This window comes from Limulus polyphemus, unplaced genomic scaffold (assembly GCF_000517525.1).
Source record: "Limulus polyphemus unplaced genomic scaffold, Limulus_polyphemus-2.1.2 Scaffold5308, whole genome shotgun sequence".
Taxonomy (NCBI): domain Eukaryota; kingdom Metazoa; phylum Arthropoda; class Merostomata; order Xiphosura; family Limulidae; genus Limulus; species Limulus polyphemus.
Genome location: NW_013670918.1, coordinates 71,543 through 73,056, shown reverse-complemented (window position 1 = coordinate 73,056; position 1,514 = coordinate 71,543). Strand labels below are relative to the sequence as shown.

At 33.9% G+C, this 1,514-nt stretch overlaps 1 long non-coding RNA gene across 2 annotated transcripts in view; it reads left to right on the top strand.

Annotated features, from left to right (window-relative positions):
• Positions 1-1,164: 1,164 nt before the first annotated feature.
• The window catches only part of LOC111089127, a 1,512-nt gene continuing 1,162 nt past the window's right edge, over positions 1,165-1,514 (top strand). Inside the window, exons 1-2 of one of the 2 annotated variants that reach the window (XR_002613458.1) lie at positions 1,165-1,385; positions 1,462-1,502. This is a non-coding gene — a long non-coding RNA (uncharacterized LOC111089127). Of the gene's footprint in view, positions 1,386-1,461; positions 1,513-1,514 lie in introns of both variants that reach the window. The other variant, XR_002613457.1, reaches the window with a different exon arrangement.

The window sequence follows — 1,514 nt, the reverse complement described above, 5'->3', positions numbered from 1 at the left end:
AAAAAAAAAAAAAATGACATGAGAAAAACATTGTTTTACAAACCTAAAGATTTGATAAACAAATTTGATAATTTGCATATGAAAGCATTGTAATGTTTACTGATAATCTGCCAAATTTCGTTAACATTCACTCACTAATTAAAAAGTTATAGCATGAAAACTATAACAAGCACAAAATGGTTACAACTGAGCCCTTGCTGAAAGATTTAATGTAAATAAGCCATCATTCAATTTATTTGGTTATTTCTCTAAATTGAGTGTTGTAACAAGCAAAAAACATAAAATTATTCAATATGTTGTAATGAAAACAAGTTGGTTGGAAATCTCACAGTTTATTTAGCAAACCATTAATTTTTCAATATTATTACACGACGATCTCTCTGGATACTCAGGGCAAGTCTGAGGGCTTATAGTGCTGAAAATAATGTTTTGATACGGGCAGTGCACAGATAAATCATTGTGCAGCTTTGTGCTTAACAACAAACAAAATTAATTTCTCTGTGTTGTTCTTTCTTTCTGGTTATTTCTTTCCATTCATTTTCAAAAGAATTGTAGTTCGTATTTTAGTTTATAAAAAATCTCTAGTCAGGTTTTACTTGTAGAAGTAAAAATATCAGGACTTTTCACAGCACAATTATTTTTTACTTGTGAGCAATGTAATTAGAAGATATTTTATGCAAGTTCATGTGCATACCAGGGAGTTCATGTGCATACCAGGGATTATTCAGGGTTATAAATATTTTTATAAATTTGTCTAAGTTTCAGTGAAAATGGTTTGTAAAATTGTTAATTTTTTGTCAATCATTTCAACCAAAGTTCGGTACATTCTGTATTCAGTGTGTGTGAGTTAAATGTTTGTCACAGAGGTCAACTTACATTTTTTTTAAGATTAATAAGTGAAACGATCTTAAAGTAAGAAAACGAACAAGAATGCGAAACTTTTTACCAAACAATAGATAGGTAAAATGGTCAACATTTCACACCACAATCTGATTTTATCATGCAATAGTAGTCACCAACTATCATTCATAAACTGCACTGATAGACTCTTTTGGGCAATACTAAACATTAGTTATCACTGACTGTTGGATTTTCTCTTACTTTTATGATTCTGTAAACCTCTTTCAAAATCAGCTTTCCCTGTGGTATCTGTTGGAGTTATTTAACTGTAGTGTGTGTGCTCAGGTCCCTGTGGTATCTGTTGGAGTTACTTATCTGTAGTGTGTGTGTGTGTGCTCAGGTCCCTGTGGCATCTGTTGGAGTTATTTAACTGTAGTGTGTGTGCTCAGGTCCCTGTGGTATCTGTTGGAGTTACTTATCTGTAGTGTGTGTGTGTGTGCTCAGGTCCTTGTGGCATCTGTTGGAGTTAGTCATCTGTAGTGTGTGTGCTCAGGTCCCTGTGGCATCTGTTGGAGTTACTCATCTGTAGGAGTTACTCATCTGTAGTGTGTGTGTGATCAGGTCCCTGTGGCATCTGTTGGAGTTACTCATCTGTAGTGTGTGTGTGATCAGGT